The sequence below is a fragment of the Ambystoma mexicanum genome, chromosome 11, assembly GCF_040938575.1.
Source record: "Ambystoma mexicanum isolate Mex_15411 chromosome 11, UKY_AmexF1_1, whole genome shotgun sequence".
In the NCBI taxonomy this organism is placed as follows: domain Eukaryota; kingdom Metazoa; phylum Chordata; class Amphibia; order Caudata; family Ambystomatidae; genus Ambystoma; species Ambystoma mexicanum.
In genome coordinates, this window is record NC_090934.1 from 1,179,249,247 (window position 1) to 1,179,269,330 (window position 20,084).

Here is a 20,084-nt window from a genome sequence, read left to right on the forward strand (position 1 = left end):
TAGTTGGAATGAAGTGACCTATTTGAAATGGGGGTCAGGTGGAAAGTTAGTGTGACATAGTGGGAGGCAGATGGAGGAGTGAGTGGGGGGAAGCGAGAGGTAAAAAGGCAGGCAGAGGAGTGAACACAGTTCTTCCTCCTCGCCCTCTGCCCAACCAACCACCTGCCTGCCCAAACGGCCCCGAACGGCCACGAACGGCCATTGTATATAGGCTTTGCTGGCAGAACTCTTTAGCCCTGTAATTTAGAGTGAGTCCTGTGCAGGAGTACAGGGAGATCAGGCCGGCCCATACACAGTCCTTTCAGCCTAAACAGGCTCCCCGGCACTAGTGCCCAACCTCTTGTGACCAAGAAGGCTCTAGCACACTGCCTGAACCTCCTGAAGGGTTGGACACAGTGCATGCTTTTATTTGCATAAACCAGCCCGCCTCCTGCCTTCCTATTTCCTGAGGTGTAGTTGCTCGTGTCTGTTAACAGGTGGCAGGCAGCACCGTTCTGCAGAAACATGAAAGACTCATGTGTGCTTGTGACAAGTAGCTGCTGTACATAGGGATTGAACCCTGCACGTCTGTGCCAGTAGTCGTTGTATGAGTGCTGCCCTGCCTGTGATTATTCTTTTGGGAGGAATTTGGAGACTTTAATGCAATAGGAGAGGATTTTAGGCGGGTGGTCTTTGAGACTTTCCAACATTGCCTCTAAGCCGCATCTGAGGGGTGCAAACGGCAGAGTCAGGATGGCCGAGTGGTCTAAGGCACTGCGTTCAGGTCGCAGTCTCCGCTGGAGGCGTGGGTTCGAATCCCACCTCTGACATGTCTGTAACAGATTTTTTCTTTTCATTTGATTGTAACATTCCAGGCGTCCTATAACTGCTGGCCAAGGCTTTCTGGAACAGGGAGATGGAGTTGGAGCACGCACTGCAGGCCTCATGGTTGATTTCCAGTGCTTCCTGTATTTCCTCGCTTCTTTTTTGGGAAAGTGAACTCCAGTGAAAAACCATCTTTGGACTGGGCCGGCCTTGTGGACATGCAAACGGGCGCACCGCGACATTTTGCCTTTGGAAAAAATGCATAAAGAACCCAATGTGTTGTCCTTTTAACTGGGCCTAGTGGGAATGAAGTGACATTTTTAAAATGGATGGGGAGGGTGGTGGGTTAGGAGGGGTGGGTGGGATGCGCGAGAGTATATTCCTGGCAGACTGTGGAGACATTTTAGGAAATCCAAGAGGATTTAAGTGTGGTCAAAGACTTGCCAACATAGCCTCTAAGCCGATTCAGGCGAGCGCCTAAGGCAGAGTCAGGATGGCCGAGTGGTCTAAGGCGCTGCGTTCAGGTCGCAGTCTCCTCTGGAGGCGTGGGTTCGAATCCCACTTCTGACATGCCTGAAATGGGTTTTTACTTTTCATGTGATTGCATTCCACGCTTCCTATAACTGCCGGCCACGGATTTCTGGAACAGGGAGATGGAGTTGGAGCTTGCTCCACACACTCCCGTCCTCCAGCTAGGTCTGCAGTTGGTCCTGGAATGCTTGACTGCCCTTTTGGCAGGTGTACTACAGTGCTTAAATGAAAAACCGTCTTAGGACTGTGCTAGCTTTGTGGACTTGCAAATGGGCGCAGCGCGGCATTTTGTCTTTGGAAAAAATGCATAAAGAACCCAACGTCTTGTCCTTTTCACTGGGCCTAGTTGGAATGAAGTGACCTATTTGAAATGGGGGTCAGGTGGAAAGTTAGTGTGACATAGTGGGAGGCAGATGGAGGAGTGAGTGGGGGGAAGCGAGAGGTAAAAAGGCAGGCAGAGGAGTGAACACAGTTCTTCCTCCTCGCCCTCTGCCCAACCAACCACCTGCCTGCCCAAACGGCCCCGAACGGCCACGAACGGCCATTGTATATAGGCTTTGCTGGCAGAACTCTTTAGCCCTGTAATTTAGAGTGAGTCCTGTGCAGGAGTACAGGGAGATCAGGCCGGCCCATACACAGTCCTTTCAGCCTAAACAGGCTCCCCGGCACTAGTGCCCAACCTCTTGTGACCAAGAAGGCTCTAGCACACTGCCTGAACCTCCTGAAGGGTTGGACACAGTGCATGCTTTTATTTGCATAAACCAGCCCGCCTCCTGCCTTCCTATTTCCTGAGGTGTAGTTGCTCGTGTCTGTTAACAGGTGGCAGGCAGCACCGTTCTGCAGAAACATGAAAGACTCATGTGTGCTTGTGACAAGTAGCTGCTGTACATAGGGATTGAACCCTGCACGTCTGTGCCAGTAGTCGTTGTATGAGTGCTGCCCTGCCTGTGATTATTCTTTTGGGAGGAATTTGGAGACTTTAATGCAATAGGAGAGGATTTTAGGCGGGTGGTCTTTGAGACTTTCCAACATTGCCTCTAAGCCGCATCTGAGGGGTGCAAACGGCAGAGTCAGGATGGCCGAGTGGTCTAAGGCGCTGCGTTCAGGTCGCAGTGGGTTCGAATCCCACCTCTGACATGTCTGTAACAGATTTTTTCTTTTCATTTGATTGTAACATTCCAGGCGTCCTATAACTGCTGGCCAAGGCTTTCTGGAACAGGGAGATGGAGTTGGAGCACGCACTGCAGGCCTCATGGTTGATTTCCAGTGCTTCCTGTATTTCCTCGCTTCTTTTTTGGGAAAGTGAACTCCAGTGAAAAACCATCTTTGGACTGGGCCGGCCTTGTGGACATGCAAACGGGCGCACCGCGACATTTTGCCTTTGGAAAAAATGCATAAAGAACCCAATGTGTTGTCCTTTTAACTGGGCCTAGTGGGAATGAAGTGACATTTTTAAAATGGATGGGGAGGGTGGTGGGTTAGGAGGGGTGGGTGGGATGCGCGAGAGTATATTCCTGGCAGACTGTGGAGACATTTTAGGAAATCCAAGAGGATTTAAGTGTGGTCAAAGACTTGCCAACATAGCCTCTAAGCCGATTCAGGCGAGCGCCTAAGGCAGAGTCAGGATGGCCGAGTGGTCTAAGGCGCTGCGTTCAGGTCGCAGTCTCCTCTGGAGGCGTGGGTTCGAATCCCACTTCTGACATGCCTGAAATGGGTTTTTACTTTTCATGTGATTGCATTCCACGCTTCCTATAACTGCCGGCCACGGATTTCTGGAACAGGGAGATGGAGTTGGAGCTTGCTCCACACACTCCCGTCCTCCAGCTAGGTCTGCAGTTCGTCCTGGAATGCTTCACTGCCCTTTTGGCAGGTGTACTACAGTGCTTAAATGAAAAACCGTCTTAGGACTGTGCTAGCTTTGTGGACTTGCAAATGGGCGCAGCGCAGCATTTTGTCTTTGGAAAAAATGCATAAAGAACCCAACGTCTTGTCCTTTTCACTGGGCCTAGTTGGAATGAAGTGACCTATTTGAAATGGAGGTCAGGAGGAAAGTTAGTGTGACATAGTGGGAGGCAGATGGAGGAGTGAGTGGGGGGAAGCGAGAGGTAAAAAGGCAGGCAGAGGAGTGAACACAGTTCTTCCTCCTCGCCCTCTGCCCAACCAACCACCTGTCTGCCCAAACGGCCCCGAACGGCCATTGTATATAGGCTTTGCTGGCAGAACTCTTTAGCCCTATCATTTAGAGTGAGTCCTGTGCAGGAGTACAGGGAGATCAGGCCGGCCCATACACAGTCCTTTCAGCCTAAACAGGCTCCCCGGGACTAGTGCCCAACCTCTTGTGACCAAGAAGGCTCTAGCACACTGCCTGAACCTCCTGAAGGGTTGGACACAGTGCATGCTTTTATTTGCATAAACCAGCCCGCCTCCTGCCTTCCTATTTCCTGAGGTGTAGTTGCTTGTGTCTGTTAACAGGTGGCAGGCAGCACCGTTCTGCAGAAACATGAAAGACTCATGTGTGCTTGTGACAAGTAGCTGCTGTACATAGGGATTGAACCCTGCACGTCTGTGCCAGTAGTCGTTGTATGAGTGCTGCCCTGCCTGTGATTATTCTTTTGGGAGGAATTGGGAGACTTTAATGCAATAGGAGAGGATTTTAGGCGGGTGGTCTTTGAGACTTTCCAACATTGCCTCTAAGCCGCATCTGAGGGGTGCAAATGGCAGAGTCAGGATGGCCGAGTGGTCTAAGGCGCTGCGTTCAGGTCGCAGTCTCCTCTGGAGGCGTGGGTTCGAATCCCACTTCTGACATGTCTGTAACAGAATTTTTCTTTTCATTTGATTGTAACATTCCAGGCGTCCTATAACTGCTGGCCAAGGCTTTCTGGAACAGGGAGATGGAGTTGGAGCACGCACTGCAGGCCTCATGGTTGATTTCCAGTGCTTCCTGTATTTCCTCGCTTCTTTTTTGGGAAAGTGAACTCCAGTGAAAAACCATCTTTGGACTGGGCCGGCCTTGTGGACATGCAAACGGGCGCACCGCGACATTTTGCCTTTGGAAAAAATGCATAAAGAACCCAATGTGTTGTCCTTTTAACTGGGCCTAGTGGGAATGAAGTGACATTTTTAAAATGGATGGGGAGGGTGGTGGGTTAGGAGGGGTGGGTGGGATGCGCAAGAGTATATTCCTGGCAGACTGTGGAGACATTTTAGGAAATCCAAGAGGATTTAAGTGTGGTCAAAGACTTGCCAACATAGCCTCTAAGCCGATTCAGGCAAGCGCCTAAGGCAGAGTCAGGATGGCCGAGTGATCTAAGGTGCTGCGTTCAGGTCTGGGTTCGAATCCCACTTCTGACATGCCTGAAACAGGTTTTTACTTTTCATGTGATTGCATTCCACGCTTCCTATAACTGCCGGCCTCGGACTTCTGGAACAGGGAGATGGAGTTGGAGCTTGCTCCACACACTCCCGTCCTCCAGCTAGGTCTGCAGTTCGTCCTGGAATGCTTCACTGCCCTTTTGGCAGGTGTACTACAGTGCTTAAATGAAAAACCGTCTTAGGACTGTGCTAGCTTTGTGGACTTGCAAATGGGCGCAGCGCGGCATTTTGTCTTTGGAAAAAATGCATAAAGAACCCAACGTCTTGTCCTTTTCACTGGGCCTAGTTGGAATGAAGTGACCTATTTGAAATGGAGGTCAGGAGGAAAGTTAGTGTGACATAGTGGGAGGCAGATGGAGGAGTGAGTGGGGGGAAGCGAGAGGTAAAAAGGCAGGCAGAGGAGTGAACACAGTTCTTCCTCCTTGCCCTCTGCCCAACCAACCACCTGCCTGCCCAAACGGCCACGAACGGCCATTGTATATAGGCTTTGCTGGCAGAACTCTTTAGCCCTGTCATTTAGAGTGAGTCCTGTGCAGGAGTACAGGGAGATCAGGCCGGCCCATACACAGTCCTTTCAGCCTAAACAGGCTCCCCGGGACTAGTGCCCAACCTCTTGTGACCAAGAAGGCTCTAGCACACTGCCTGAACCTCCTGAAGGGTTGGACACAGTGCATGCTTTTATTTGCATAAACCAGCCCGCCTCCTGCCTTCCTATTTCCTGAGGTGTAGTTGCTCGTGTCTGTTAACAGGTGGCAGGCAGCACCGTTCTGCAGAAACATGAAAGACTCATGTGTGCTTGTGACAAGTAGCTGCTGTACATAGGGATTGAACCCTGCACGTCTGTGCCAGTAGTCATTGTATGAGTGCTGCCCTGCCTGTGATTATTCTTTTGGGAGGAATTGGGAGACTTTAATGCAATAGGAGAGGATTTTAGGCGGGTGGTCTTTGAGACTTTCCAACATTGCCTCTAAGCCGCATCTGAGGGGTGCAAATGGCAGAGTCAGGATGGCCGAGTGGTCTAAGACGCTGCGTTCAGGTCGCAGTCTCCTCTGGAGGCGTGGGTTCGAATCCCACTTCTGACATGTCTGTAACAGAATTTTTCTTTTCATTTGATTGTAACATTCCAGGCGTCCTATAACTGCTGGCCAAGGCTTTCTGGAACAGGGAGATGGAGTTGGAGCACGCACTGCAGGCCTCATGGTTGATTTCCAGTGCTTCCTGTATTTCCTTGCTTCTTTTTTGGGAAAGTGAACTCCAGTGAAAAACCATCTTTGGACTGGGCCGGCCTTGTGGACATGCAAACGGGCGCACCGCGACATTTTGCCTTTGGAAAAAATGCATAAAGAACCCAATGTGTTGTCCTTTTAACTGTGCCTAGTGGGAATGAAGTGACATTTTTAAAATGGATGGGGAGGGTGGTGGGTTAGGAGGGGTGGGTGGGATGCGCGAGAGTATATTCCTGGAAGACTGTGGAGACATTTTAGGAAATCCAAGAGGATTTAAGTGTGGTCAAAGACTTGCCAACATAGCCTCTAAGCCGATTCAGGCAAGCGCCTAAGGCAGAGTCAGGATGGCCGAGTGGTCTAAGGTGCTGCGTTCAGGTCTGGGTTCGAATCCCACTTCTGACATGCCTGAAACGGGTTTTTACTTTTCATGTGATTGCATTCCACGCTTCCTATAACTGCCGGCCACAGACTTCTGGAACAGGGAGATGGAGTTGGAGCTTGCTCCACACACTCCCGTCCTCCAGCTAGGTCTGCAGTTCGTCCTGGAATGCTTCACTGCCCTTTTGGCAGGTGTACTACAGTGCTTAAATGAAAAACCGTCTTAGGACTGTGCTAGCTTTGTGGACTTGCAAATGGGCGCAGCGCGGCATTTTGTCTTTGGAAAAAATGCATAAAGAACCCAACGTCTTGTCCTTTTCACTGGGCCTAGTTGGAATGAAGTGACCTATTTGAAATGGGGGTCAGGTGGAAAGTTAGTGTGACATAGTGGGAGGCAGATGGAGGAGTGAGTGGGGGGAAGCGAGAGGTAAAAAGGCAGGCAGAGGAGTGAACACAGTTCTTCCTCCTCGCCCTCTGCCCAACCAACCACCTGCCTGCCCAAACGGCCACGAACGGCCATTGTATATAGGCTTTGCTGGCAGAACTCTTTAGCCCTGTCATTTAGAGTGAGTCCTGTGCAGGAGTACAGGGAGATCAGGCCGGCCCATACACAGTCCTTTCAGCCTAAACAGGCTCCCCGGGACTAGTGCCCAACCTCTTGTGACCAAGAAGGCTCTAGCACACTGCCTGAACCTCCTGAAGGGTTGGACACAGTGCATGCTTTTATTTGCATAAACCAGCCCGCCTCCTGCCTTCCTATTTCCTGAGGTGTAGTTGCTTGTGTCTGTTAACAGGTGGCAGGCAGCACCGTTCTGCAGAAACATGAAAGACTCATGTGTGCTTGTGACAAGTAGCTGCTGTACATAGGGATTGAACCCTGCACGTCTGTGCCAGTAGTCGTTGTATGAGTGCTGCCCTGCCTGTGATTATTCTTTTGGGAGGAATTGGGAGACTTTAATGCAATAGGAGAGGATTTTAGGCGGGTGGTCTTTGAGACTTTCCAACATTGCCTCTAAGCCGCATCTGAGGGGTGCAAATGGCAGAGTCAGGATGGCCGAGTGGTCTAAGGCGCTGCGTTCAGGTCGCAGTCTCCTCTGGAAGCGTGGGTTCGAATCCCACTTCTGACATGTCTGTAACAGAATTTTTCTTTTCATTTGATTGTAACATTCCAGGCGTCCTATAACTGCTGGCCAAGGCTTTCTGGAACAGGGAGATGGAGTTGGAGCACGCACTGCAGGCCTCATGGTTGATTTCCAGTGCTTCCTGTATTTCCTCGCTTCTTTTTTGGGAAAGTGAACTCCAGTGAAAAACCATCTTTGGACTGGGCCGGCCTTGTGGACATGCAAACGGGCGCACCGCGACATTTTGCCTTTGGAAAAAATGCATAAAGAACCCAATGTGTTGTCCTTTTAACTGGGCCTAGTGGGAATGAAGTGACATTTTTAAAATGGATGGGGAGGGTGGTGGGTTAGGAGGGGTGGGTGGGATGCGCGAGAGTATATTCCTGGCAGACTGTGGAGACATTTTAGGAAATCCAAGAGGATTTAAGTGTGGTCAAAGACTTGCCAACATAGCCTCTAAGCCGATTCAGGCGAGCGCCTAAGGCAGAGTCAGGATGGCCGAGTGGTCTAAGGTGCTGCGTTCAGGTCTGGGTTCGAATCCCACTTCTGACATGCCTGAAACGGGTTTTTACTTTTCATGTGATTGCATTCCACGCTTCCTATAACTGCCGGCCACGGATTTCTGGAACAGGGAGATGGAGTTGGAGCTTGCTCCACACACTCCCGTCCTCCAGCTAGGTCTGCAGTTCGTCCTGGAATGCTTCACTGCCCTTTTGGCAGGTGTACTACAGTGCTTAAATGAAAAACCGTCTTAGGACTGTGCTAGCTTTGTGGACTTGCAAATGGGCGCAGCGCAGCATTTTGTCTTTGGAAAAAATGCATAAAGAACCCAACGTCTTGTCCTTTTCACTGGGCCTAGTTGGAATGAAGTGACCTATTTGAAATGGAGGTCAGGAGGAAAGTTAGTGTGACATAGTGGGAGGCAGATGGAGGAGTGAGTGGGGGGAAGCGAGAGGTAAAAAGGCAGGCAGAGGAGTGAACACAGTTCTTCCTCCTCGCCCTCTGCCCAACCAACCACCTGTCTGCCCAAACGGCCCCGAACGGCCATTGTATATAGGCTTTGCTGGCAGAACTCTTTAGCCCTATCATTTAGAGTGAGTCCTGTGCAGGAGTACAGGGAGATCAGGCCGGCCCATACACAGTCCTTTCAGCCTAAACAGGCTCCCCGGGACTAGTGCCCAACCTCTTGTGACCAAGAAGGCTCTAGCACACTGCCTGAACCTCCTGAAGGGTTGGACACAGTGCATGCTTTTATTTGCATAAACCAGCCCGCCTCCTGCCTTCCTATTTCCTGAGGTGTAGTTGCTTGTGTCTGTTAACAGGTGGCAGGCAGCACCGTTCTGCAGAAACATGAAAGACTCATGTGTGCTTGTGACAAGTAGCTGCTGTACATAGGGATTGAACCCTGCACGTCTGTGCCAGTAGTCGTTGTATGAGTGCTGCCCTGCCTGTGATTATTCTTTTGGGAGGAATTGGGAGACTTTAATGCAATAGGAGAGGATTTTAGGCGGGTGGTCTTTGAGACTTTCCAACATTGCCTCTAAGCCGCATCTGAGGGGTGCAAATGGCAGAGTCAGGATGGCCGAGTGGTCTAAGGCGCTGCGTTCAGGTCGCAGTCTCCTCTGGAGGCGTGGGTTCGAATCCCACTTCTGACATGTCTGTAACAGAATTTTTCTTTTCATTTGATTGTAACATTCCAGGCGTCCTATAACTGCTGGCCAAGGCTTTCTGGAACAGGGAGATGGAGTTGGAGCACGCACTGCAGGCCTCATGGTTGATTTCCAGTGCTTCCTGTATTTCCTCGCTTCTTTTTTGGGAAAGTGAACTCCAGTGAAAAACCATCTTTGGACTGGGCCGGCCTTGTGGACATGCAAACGGGCGCACCGCGACATTTTGCCTTTGGAAAAAATGCATAAAGAACCCAATGTGTTGTCCTTTTAACTGGGCCTAGTGGGAATGAAGTGACATTTTTAAAATGGATGGGGAGGGTGGTGGGTTAGGAGGGGTGGGTGGGATGCGCAAGAGTATATTCCTGGCAGACTGTGGAGACATTTTAGGAAATCCAAGAGGATTTAAGTGTGGTCAAAGACTTGCCAACATAGCCTCTAAGCCGATTCAGGCAAGCGCCTAAGGCAGAGTCAGGATGGCCGAGTGATCTAAGGTGCTGCGTTCAGGTCTGGGTTCGAATCCCACTTCTGACATGCCTGAAACGGGTTTTTACTTTTCATGTGATTGCATTCCACGCTTCCTATAACTGCCGGCCTCGGACTTCTGGAACAGGGAGATGGAGTTGGAGCTTGCTCCACACACTCCCGTCCTCCAGCTAGGTCTGCAGTTCGTCCTGGAATGCTTCACTGCCCTTTTGGCAGGTGTACTACAGTGCTTAAATGAAAAACCGTCTTAGGACTGTGCTAGCTTTGTGGACTTGCAAATGGGCGCAGCGCGGCATTTTGTCTTTGGAAAAAATGCATAAAGAACCCAACGTCTTGTCCTTTTCACTGGGCCTAGTTGGAATGAAGTGACCTATTTGAAATGGAGGTCAGGAGGAAAGTTAGTGTGACATAGTGGGAGGCAGATGGAGGAGTGAGTGGGGGGAAGCGAGAGGTAAAAAGGCAGGCAGAGGAGTGAACACAGTTCTTCCTCCTCGCCCTCTGCCCAACCAACCACCTGCCTGCCCAAACGGCCACGAACGGCCATTGTATATAGGCTTTGCTGGCAGAACTCTCTAGCCCTGTCATTTAGAGTGAGTCCTGTGCAGGAGTACAGGGAGATCAGGCCGGCCCATACACAGTCCTTTCAGCCTAAACAGGCTCCCCGGGACTAGTGCCCAACCTCTTGTGACCAAGAAGGCTCTAGCACACTGCCTGAACCTCCTGAAGGGTTGGACACAGTGCATGCTTTTATTTGCATAAACCAGCCCGCCTCCTGCCTTCCTATTTCCTGAGGTGTAGTTGCTTGTGTCTGTTAACAGGTGGCAGGCAGCACCGTTCTGCAGAAACATGAAAGACTCATGTGTGCTTGTGACAAGTAGCTGCTGTACATAGGGATTGAACCCTGCACGTCTGTGCCAGTAGTCGTTGTATGAGTGCTGCCCTGCCTGTGATTATTCTTTTGGGAGGAATTGGGAGACTTTAATGCAATAGGAGAGGATTTTAGGCGGGTGGTCTTTGAGACTTTCCAACATTGCCTCTAAGCCGCATCTGAGGGGTGCAAATGGCAGAGTCAGGATGGCCGAGTGGTCTAAGGCGCTGCGTTCAGGTCGCAGTGGGTTCGAATCCCACCTCTGACATGTCTGTAACAGATTTTTTCTTTTCATTTGATTGTAACATTCCAGGCGTCCTATAACTGCTGGCCAAGGCTTTCTGGAACAGGGAGATGGAGTTGGAGCACGCACTGCAGGCCTCATGGTTGATTTCCAGTGCTTCCTGTATTTCCTCGCTTCTTTTTTGGGAAAGTGAACTCCAGTGAAAAACCATCTTTGGACTGGGCCGGCCTTGTGGACATGCAAACGGGCGCACCGCGACATTTTGCCTTTGGAAAAAATGCATAAAGAACCCAATGTGTTGTCCTTTTAACTGGGCCTAGTGGGAATGAAGTGACATTTTTAAAATGGATGGGGAGGGTGGTGGGTTAGGAGGGGTGGGTGGGATGCGCGAGAGTATATTCCTGGCAGACTGTGGAGACATTTTAGGAAATCCAAGAGGATTTAAGTGTGGTCAAAGACTTGCCAACATAGCCTCTAAGCCGATTCAGGCGAGCGCCTAAGGCAGAGTCAGGATGGCCGAGTGGTCTAAGGCGCTGCGTTCAGGTCGCAGTCTCCTCTGGAGGCGTGGGTTCGAATCCCACTTCTGACATGCCTGAAATGGGTTTTTACTTTTCATGTGATTGCATTCCACGCTTCCTATAACTGCCGGCCACGGATTTCTGGAACAGGGAGATGGAGTTGGAGCTTGCTCCACACACTCCCGTCCTCCAGCTAGGTCTGCAGTTGGTCCTGGAATGCTTGACTGCCCTTTTGGCAGGTGTACTACAGTGCTTAAATGAAAAACCGTCTTAGGACTGTGCTAGCTTTGTGGACTTGCAAATGGGCGCAGCGCGGCATTTTGTCTTTGGAAATAATGCATAAAGAACCCAACGTCTTGTCCTTTTCACTGGGCCTAGTTGGAATGAAGTGACCTATTTGAAATGGGGGTCAGGTGGAAAGTTAGTGTGACATAGTGGGAGGCAGATGGAGGAGTGAGTGGGGGGAAGCGAGAGGTAAAAAGGCAGGCAGAGGAGTGAACACAGTTCTTCCTCCTCGCCCTCTGCCCAACCAACCACCTGCCTGCCCAAACGGCCCCGAACGGCCACGAACGGCCATTGTATATAGGCTTTGCTGGCAGAACTCTTTAGCCCTGTAATTTAGAGTGAGTCCTGTGCAGGAGTACAGGGAGATCAGGCCGGCCCATACACAGTCCTTTCAGCCTAAACAGGCTCCCCGGCACTAGTGCCCAACCTCTTGTGACCAAGAAGGCTCTAGCACACTGCCTGAACCTCCTGAAGGGTTGGACACAGTGCATGCTTTTATTTGCATAAACCAGCCCGCCTCCTGCCTTCCTATTTCCTGAGGTGTAGTTGCTCGTGTCTGTTAACAGGTGGCAGGCAGCACCGTTCTGCAGAAACATGAAAGACTCATGTGTGCTTGTGACAAGTAGCTGCTGTACATAGGGATTGAACCCTGCACGTCTGTGCCAGTAGTCGTTGTATGAGTGCTGCCCTGCCTGTGATTATTCTTTTGGGAGGAATTTGGAGACTTTAATGCAATAGGAGAGGATTTTAGGCGGGTGGTCTTTGAGACTTTCCAACATTGCCTCTAAGCCGCATCTGAGGGGTGCAAATGGCAGAGTCAGGATGGCCGAGTGGTCTAAGACGCTGCGTTCAGGTCGCAGTCTCCTCTGGAGGCGTGGGTTCGAATCCCACTTCTGACATGTCTGTAACAGAATTTTTCTTTTCATTTGATTGTAACATTCCAGGCGTCCTATAACTGCTGGCCAAGGCTTTCTGGAACAGGGAGATGGAGTTGGAGCACGCACTGCAGGCCTCATGGTTGATTTCCAGTGCTTCCTGTATTTCCTTGCTTCTTTTTTGGGAAAGTGAACTCCAGTGAAAAACCATCTTTGGACTGGGCCGGCCTTGTGGACATGCAAACGGGCGCACCGCGACATTTTGCCTTTGGAAAAAATGCATAAAGAACCCAATGTGTTGTCCTTTTAACTGTGCCTAGTGGGAATGAAGTGACATTTTTAAAATGGATGGGGAGGGTGGTGGGTTAGGAGGGGTGGGTGGGATGCGCGAGAGTATATTCCTGGAAGACTGTGGAGACATTTTAGGAAATCCAAGAGGATTTAAGTGTGGTCAAAGACTTGCCAACATAGCCTCTAAGCCGATTCAGGCAAGCGCCTAAGGCAGAGTCAGGATGGCCGAGTGGTCTAAGGTGCTGCGTTCAGGTCTGGGTTCGAATCCCACTTCTGACATGCCTGAAACGGGTTTTTACTTTTCATGTGATTGCATTCCACGCTTCCTATAACTGCCGGCCACAGACTTCTGGAACAGGGAGATGGAGTTGGAGCTTGCTCCACACACTCCCGTCCTCCAGCTAGGTCTGCAGTTCGTCCTGGAATGCTTCACTGCCCTTTTGGCAGGTGTACTACAGTGCTTAAATGAAAAACCGTCTTAGGACTGTGCTAGCTTTGTGGACTTGCAAATGGGCGCAGCGCGGCATTTTGTCTTTGGAAAAAATGCATAAAGAACCCAACGTCTTGTCCTTTTCACTGGGCCTAGTTGGAATGAAGTGACCTATTTGAAATGGGGGTCAGGTGGAAAGTTAGTGTGACATAGTGGGAGGCAGATGGAGGAGTGAGTGGGGGGAAGCGAGAGGTAAAAAGGCAGGCAGAGGAGTGAACACAGTTCTTCCTCCTCGCCCTCTGCCCAACCAACCACCTGCCTGCCCAAACGGCCACGAACGGCCATTGTATATAGGCTTTGCTGGCAGAACTCTTTAGCCCTGTCATTTAGAGTGAGTCCTGTGCAGGAGTACAGGGAGATCAGGCCGGCCCATACACAGTCCTTTCAGCCTAAACAGGCTCCCCGGGACTAGTGCCCAACCTCTTGTGACCAAGAAGGCTCTAGCACACTGCCTGAACCTCCTGAAGGGTTGGACACAGTGCATGCTTTTATTTGCATAAACCAGCCCGCCTCCTGCCTTCCTATTTCCTGAGGTGTAGTTGCTTGTGTCTGTTAACAGGTGGCAGGCAGCACCGTTCTGCAGAAACATGAAAGACTCATGTGTGCTTGTGACAAGTAGCTGCTGTACATAGGGATTGAACCCTGCACGTCTGTGCCAGTAGTCGTTGTATGAGTGCTGCCCTGCCTGTGATTATTCTTTTGGGAGGAATTGGGAGACTTTAATGCAATAGGAGAGGATTTTAGGCGGGTGGTCTTTGAGACTTTCCAACATTGCCTCTAAGCCGCATCTGAGGGGTGCAAATGGCAGAGTCAGGATGGCCGAGTGGTCTAAGGCGCTGCGTTCAGGTCGCAGTCTCCTCTGGAAGCGTGGGTTCGAATCCCACTTCTGACATGTCTGTAACAGAATTTTTCTTTTCATTTGATTGTAACATTCCAGGCGTCCTATAACTGCTGGCCAAGGCTTTCTGGAACAGGGAGATGGAGTTGGAGCACGCACTGCAGGCCTCATGGTTGATTTCCAGTGCTTCCTGTATTTCCTCGCTTCTTTTTTGGGAAAGTGAACTCCAGTGAAAAACCATCTTTGGACTGGGCCGGCCTTGTGGACATGCAAACGGGCGCACCGCGACATTTTGCCTTTGGAAAAAATGCATAAAGAACCCAATGTGTTGTCCTTTTAACTGGGCCTAGTGGGAATGAAGTGACATTTTTAAAATGGATGGGGAGGGTGGTGGGTTAGGAGGGGTGGGTGGGATGCGCGAGAGTATATTCCTGGCAGACTGTGGAGACATTTTAGGAAATCCAAGAGGATTTAAGTGTGGTCAAAGACTTGCCAACATAGCCTCTAAGCCGATTCAGGCGAGCGCCTAAGGCAGAGTCAGGATGGCCGAGTGGTCTAAGGTGCTGCGTTCAGGTCTGGGTTCGAATCCCACTTCTGACATGCCTGAAACGGGTTTTTACTTTTCATGTGATTGCATTCCACGCTTCCTATAACTGCCGGCCACGGATTTCTGGAACAGGGAGATGGAGTTGGAGCTTGCTCCACACACTCCCGTCCTCCAGCTAGGTCTGCAGTTCGTCCTGGAATGCTTCACTGCCCTTTTGGCAGGTGTACTACAGTGCTTAAATGAAAAACCGTCTTAGGACTGTGCTAGCTTTGTGGACTTGCAAATGGGCGCAGCGCAGCATTTTGTCTTTGGAAAAAATGCATAAAGAACCCAACGTCTTGTCCTTTTCACTGGGCCTAGTTGGAATGAAGTGACCTATTTGAAATGGAGGTCAGGAGGAAAGTTAGTGTGACATAGTGGGAGGCAGATGGAGGAGTGAGTGGGGGGAAGCGAGAGGTAAAAAGGCAGGCAGAGGAGTGAACACAGTTCTTCCTCCTCGCCCTCTGCCCAACCAACCACCTGTCTGCCCAAACGGCCCCGAACGGCCATTGTATATAGGCTTTGCTGGCAGAACTCTTTAGCCCTATCATTTAGAGTGAGTCCTGTGCAGGAGTACAGGGAGATCAGGCCGGCCCATACACAGTCCTTTCAGCCTAAACAGGCTCCCCGGGACTAGTGCCCAACCTCTTGTGACCAAGAAGGCTCTAGCACACTGCCTGAACCTCCTGAAGGGTTGGACACAGTGCATGCTTTTATTTGCATAAACCAGCCCGCCTCCTGCCTTCCTATTTCCTGAGGTGTAGTTGCTTGTGTCTGTTAACAGGTGGCAGGCAGCACCGTTCTGCAGAAACATGAAAGACTCATGTGTGCTTGTGACAAGTAGCTGCTGTACATAGGGATTGAACCCTGCACGTCTGTGCCAGTAGTCGTTGTATGAGTGCTGCCCTGCCTGTGATTATTCTTTTGGGAGGAATTGGGAGACTTTAATGCAATAGGAGAGGATTTTAGGCGGGTGGTCTTTGAGACTTTCCAACATTGCCTCTAAGCCGCATCTGAGGGGTGCAAATGGCAGAGTCAGGATGGCCGAGTGGTCTAAGGCGCTGCGTTCAGGTCGCAGTCTCCTCTGGAGGCGTGGGTTCGAATCCCACTTCTGACATGTCTGTAACAGAATTTTTCTTTTCATTTGATTGTAACATTCCAGGCGTCCTATAACTGCTGGCCAAGGCTTTCTGGAACAGGGAGATGGAGTTGGAGCACGCACTGCAGGCCTCATGGTTGATTTCCAGTGCTTCCTGTATTTCCTCGCTTCTTTTTTGGGAAAGTGAACTCCAGTGAAAAACCATCTTTGGACTGGGCCGGCCTTGTGGACATGCAAACGGGCGCACCGCGACATTTTGCCTTTGGAAAAAATGCATAAAGAACCCAATGTGTTGTCCTTTTAACTGGGCCTAGTGGGAATGAAGTGACATTTTTAAAATGGATGGGGAGGGTGGTGGGTTAGGAGGGGTGGGTGGGATGCGCAAGAGTATATTCCTGGCAGACTGTGGAGACATTTTAGGAAATCCAAGAGGATTTAAGTGTGGTCAAAGACTTGCCAACATAGCCTCTAAGCCGATTCAGGCAAGCGCCTAAGGCAGAGTCAGGATGGCCGAGTGATCTAAGGTGCTGCGTTCAGGTCTGGGTTCGAATCCCACTTCTGACATGCCTGAAACGGGTTTTTACTTTTCATGTGATTGCATTCCACGCTTCCTATAACTGCCGGCCTCGGACTTCTGGAACAGGGAGATGGAGTTGGAGCTTGCTCCACACACTCCCGTCCTCCAGCTAGGTCTGCAGTTCGTCCTGGAATGCTTCACTGCCCTTTTGGCAGGTGTACTACAGTGCTTAAATGAAAAACCGTCTTAGGACTGTGCTAGCTTTGTGGACTTGCAAATGGGCGCAGCGCGGCATTTTGTCTTTGGAAAAAATGCATAAAGAACCCAACGTCTTGTCCTTTTCACTGGGCCTAGTTGGAATGAAGTGACCTATTTGAAATGGAGGTCAGGAGGAAAGTTAGTGTGACATAGTGGGAGGCAGATGGAGGAGTGAGTGGGGGGAAGCGAGAGGTAAAAAGGCAGGCAGAGGAGTGAACACAGTTCTTCCTCCTCGCCCTCTGCCCAACCAACCACCTGCCTGCCCAAACGGCCACGAACGGCCATTGTATATAGGCTTTGCTGGCAGAACTCTCTAGCCCTGTCATTTAGAGTGAGTCCTGTGCAGGAGTACAGGGAGATCAGGCCGGCCCATACACAGTCCTTTCAGCCTAAACAGGCTCCCCGGGACTAGTGCCCAACCTCTTGTGACCAAGAAGGCTCTAGCACACTGCCTGAACCTCCTGAAGGGTTGGACACAGTGCATGCTTTTATTTGCATAAACCAGCCCGCCTCCTGCCTTCCTATTTCCTGAGGTGTAGTTGCTTGTGTCTGTTAACAGGTGGCAGGCAGCACCGTTCTGCAGAAACATGAAAGACTCATGTGTGCTTGTGACAAGTAGCTGCTGTACATAGGGATTGAACCCTGCACGTCTGTGCCAGTAGTCGTTGTATGAGTGCTGCCCTGCCTGTGATTATTCTTTTGGGAGGAATTGGGAGACTTTAATGCAATAGGAGAGGATTTTAGGCGGGTGGTCTTTGAGACTTTCCAACATTGCCTCTAAGCCGCATCTGAGGGGTGCAAATGGCAGAGTCAGGATGGCCGAGTGGTCTAAGGCGCTGCGTTCAGGTCGCAGTGGGTTCGAATCCCACCTCTGACATGTCTGTAACAGAATTTTTCTTTTCATTTGATTGTAACATTCCAGGCGTCCTATAACTGCTGGCCAAGGCTTTCTGGAACAGGGAGATGGAGTTGGAGCACGCACTGCAGGCCTCATGGTTGATTTCCAGTGCTTCCTGTATTTCCTTGCTTCTTTTTTGGGAAAGTGAACTCCAGTGAAAAACCATCTTTGGACTGGGCCGGCCTTGTGGACATGCAAACGGGCGCACCGCGACATTTTGCCTTTGGAAAAAATGCATAAAGAACCCAATGTGTTGTCCTTTTAACTGTGCCTAGTGGGAATGAAGTGACATTTTTAAAATGGATGGGGAGGGTGGTGGGTTAGGAGGGGTGGGTGGGATGCGCGAGAGTATATTCCTGGAAGACTGTGGAGACATTTTAGGAAATCCAAGAGGATTTAAGTGTGGTCAAAGACTTGCCAACATAGCCTCTAAGCCGATTCAGGCAAGCGCCTAAGGCAGAGTCAGGATGGCCGAGTGGTCTAAGGTGCTGCGTTCAGGTCTGGGTTCGAATCCCACTTCTGACATGCCTGAAACGGGTTTTTACTTTTCATGTGATTGCATTCCACGCTTCCTATAACTGCCGGCCACAGACTTCTGGAACAGGGAGATGGAGTTGGAGCTTGCTCCACACACTCCCGTCCTCCAGCTAGGTCTGCAGTTCGTCCTGGAATGCTTCACTGCCCTTTTGGCAGGTGTACTACAGTGCTTAAATGAAAAACCGTCTTAGGACTGTGCTAGCTTTGTGGACTTGCAAATGGGCGCAGCGCGGCATTTTGTCTTTGGAAAAAATGCATAAAGAACCCAACGTCTTGTCCTTTTCACTGGGCCTAGTTGGAATGAAGTGACCTATTTGAAATGGGGGTCAGGTGGAAAGTTAGTGTGACATAGTGGGAGGCAGATGGAGGAGTGAGTGGGGGGAAGCGAGAGGTAAAAAGGCAGGCAGAGGAGTGAACACAGTTCTTCCTCCTCGCCCTCTGCCCAACCAACCACCTGCCTGCCCAAACGGCCACGAACGGCCATTGTATATAGGCTTTGCTGGCAGAACTCTTTAGCCCTGTCATTTAGAGTGAGTCCTGTGCAGGAGTACAGGGAGATCAGGCCGGCCCATACACAGTCCTTTCAGCCTAAACAGGCTCCCCGGGACTAGTGCCCAACCTCTTGTGACCAAGAAGGCTCTAGCACACTGCCTGAACCTCCTGAAGGGTTGGACACAGTGCATGCTTTTATTTGCATAAACCAGCCCGCCTCCTGCCTTCCTATTTCCTGAGGTGTAGTTGCTTGTGTCTGTTAACAGGTGGCAGGCAGCACCGTTCTGCAGAAACATGAAAGACTCATGTGTGCTTGTGACAAGTAGCTGCTGTACATAGGGATTGAACCCTGCACGTCTGTGCCAGTAGTCGTTGTATGAGTGCTGCCCTGCCTGTGATTATTCTTTTGGGAGGAATTGGGAGACTTTAATGCAATAGGAGAGGATTTTAGGCGGGTGGTCTTTGAGACTTTCCAACATTGCCTCTAAGCCGCATCTGAGGGGTGCAAATGGCAGAGTCAGGATGGCCGAGTGGTCTAAGGCGCTGCGTTCAGGTCGCAGTCTCCTCTGGAAGCGTGGGTTCGAATCCCACTTCTGACATGTCTGTAACAGAATTTTTCTTTTCATTTGATTGTAACATTCCAGGCGTCCTATAACTGCTGGCCAAGGCTTTCTGGAACAGGGAGATGGAGTTGGAGCACGCACTGCAGGCCTCATGGTTGATTTCCAGTGCTTCCTGTATTTCCTCGCTTCTTTTTTGGGAAAGTGAACTCCAGTGAAAAACCATCTTTGGACTGGGCCGGCCTTGTGGACATGCAAACGGGCGCACCGCGACATTTTGCCTTTGGAAAAAATGCATAAAGAACCCAATGTGTTGTCCTTTTAACTGGGCCTAGTGGGAATGAAGTGACATTTTTAAAATGGATGGGGAGGGTGGTGGGTTAGGAGGGGTGGGTGGGATGCGCGAGAGTATATTCCTGGCAGACTGTGGAGACATTTTAGGAAATCCAAGAGGATTTAAGTGTGGTCAAAGACTTGCCAACATAGCCTCTAAGCCGATTCAGGCGAGCGCCTAAGGCAGAGTCAGGATGGCCGAGTGGTCTAAGGTGCTGCGTTCAGGTCTGGGTTCGAATCCCACTTCTGACATGCCTGAAACGGGTTTTTACTTTTCATGTGATTGCATTCCACGCTTCCTATAACTGCCGGCCACGGATTTCTGGAACAGGGAGATGGAGTTGGAGCTTGCTCCACACACTCCCGTCCTCCAGCTAGGTCTGCAGTTCGTCCTGGAATGCTTCACTGCCCTTTTGGCAGGTGTACTACAGTGCTTAAATGAAAAACCGTCTTAGGACTGTGCTAGCTTTGTGGACTTGCAAATGGGCGCAGCGCAGCATTTTGTCTTTGGAAAAAATGCATAAAGAACCCAACGTCTTGTCCTTTTCACTGGGCCTAGTTGGAATGAAGTGACCTATTTGAAATGGAGGTCAGGAGGAAAGTTAGTGTGACATAGTGGGAGGCAGATGGAGGAGTGAGTGGGGGGAAGCGAGAGGTAAAAAGGCAGGCAGAGGAGTGAACACAGTTCTTCCTCCTCGCCCTCTGCCCAACCAACCACCTGTCTGCCCAAACGGCCCCGAACGGCCATTGTATATAGGCTTTGCTGGCAGAACTCTTTAGCCCTATCATTTAGAGTGAGTCCTGTGCAGG

General features: G+C 50.5%; 12 non-coding genes across 12 annotated transcripts; all 12 read left to right on the plus strand.

The window, feature by feature from the left end:
* Positions 1-726: 726 nt before the first annotated feature.
* Positions 727-809, plus strand: TRNAL-CAG (transfer RNA leucine (anticodon CAG)). Its single transcript has one exon. It is a non-coding gene; the product is annotated as a tRNA-Leu (tRNA).
* A 482-nt stretch (positions 810-1,291) lies between these two features.
* On the plus strand, positions 1,292-1,374 carry TRNAL-CAG (transfer RNA leucine (anticodon CAG)). The gene has a single exon. It is a non-coding gene; the product is annotated as a tRNA-Leu (tRNA).
* Positions 1,375-2,954: 1,580 nt separating this feature from the next.
* TRNAL-CAG (transfer RNA leucine (anticodon CAG)) lies at positions 2,955-3,037 on the plus strand. Its single transcript has one exon. It is a non-coding gene; the product is annotated as a tRNA-Leu (tRNA).
* Positions 3,038-4,057: 1,020 nt separating this feature from the next.
* TRNAL-CAG (transfer RNA leucine (anticodon CAG)) lies at positions 4,058-4,140 on the plus strand. Its single transcript has one exon. It is a non-coding gene; the product is annotated as a tRNA-Leu (tRNA).
* Positions 4,141-5,706: 1,566 nt separating this feature from the next.
* Positions 5,707-5,789, plus strand: TRNAL-CAG (transfer RNA leucine (anticodon CAG)). Its single transcript has one exon. It is a non-coding gene; the product is annotated as a tRNA-Leu (tRNA).
* A 1,566-nt stretch (positions 5,790-7,355) lies between these two features.
* TRNAL-CAG (transfer RNA leucine (anticodon CAG)) lies at positions 7,356-7,438 on the plus strand. The gene has a single exon. It is a non-coding gene; the product is annotated as a tRNA-Leu (tRNA).
* Positions 7,439-9,004: 1,566 nt separating this feature from the next.
* TRNAL-CAG (transfer RNA leucine (anticodon CAG)) lies at positions 9,005-9,087 on the plus strand. Its single transcript has one exon. It is a non-coding gene; the product is annotated as a tRNA-Leu (tRNA).
* A 2,116-nt stretch (positions 9,088-11,203) lies between these two features.
* Positions 11,204-11,286, plus strand: TRNAL-CAG (transfer RNA leucine (anticodon CAG)). The gene has a single exon. It is a non-coding gene; the product is annotated as a tRNA-Leu (tRNA).
* A 1,030-nt stretch (positions 11,287-12,316) lies between these two features.
* On the plus strand, positions 12,317-12,399 carry TRNAL-CAG (transfer RNA leucine (anticodon CAG)). The gene has a single exon. It is a non-coding gene; the product is annotated as a tRNA-Leu (tRNA).
* Positions 12,400-13,965: 1,566 nt separating this feature from the next.
* TRNAL-CAG (transfer RNA leucine (anticodon CAG)) lies at positions 13,966-14,048 on the plus strand. Its single transcript has one exon. It is a non-coding gene; the product is annotated as a tRNA-Leu (tRNA).
* A 1,566-nt stretch (positions 14,049-15,614) lies between these two features.
* Positions 15,615-15,697, plus strand: TRNAL-CAG (transfer RNA leucine (anticodon CAG)). The gene has a single exon. It is a non-coding gene; the product is annotated as a tRNA-Leu (tRNA).
* A 3,200-nt stretch (positions 15,698-18,897) lies between these two features.
* Positions 18,898-18,980, plus strand: TRNAL-CAG (transfer RNA leucine (anticodon CAG)). Its single transcript has one exon. It is a non-coding gene; the product is annotated as a tRNA-Leu (tRNA).
* Positions 18,981-20,084: the final 1,104 nt, after the last annotated feature.